Genomic DNA, 274 nt, shown 5'->3' with positions numbered 1-274 from the left:
GCTTCACTGTCCATAACCTTGATTATCAAGGTCAATGATGGAAATTCATAACTATTTCACATTATGGGCTCTTTCCTATGAGACAATTCAATTTTTAAGCCCTTTTATATCACAATATGACAGAAACATACAAGTAAGGTTATTTAGCTTCTCTACATCAAACTAATGAAGTAAAGAACAAAATTCAAACTTCAGAAATTTTCCCATTGTAAATGCGAACACCTAAATACTAGTTTTTTTCCCTTCAAGCATCTGTTCCAATATAAAACTAAAA

Source organism: Bison bison, unplaced genomic scaffold, assembly GCF_000754665.1.
Source record: "Bison bison bison isolate TAMUID 2011002044 unplaced genomic scaffold, Bison_UMD1.0 scf7180017863711, whole genome shotgun sequence".
In the NCBI taxonomy this organism is placed as follows: Eukaryota; Metazoa; Chordata; class Mammalia; order Artiodactyla; family Bovidae; genus Bison; species Bison bison.
The sequence above is the reverse complement of the archived record's forward strand: the minus strand, read 5'-3'. Positions refer to the sequence as shown.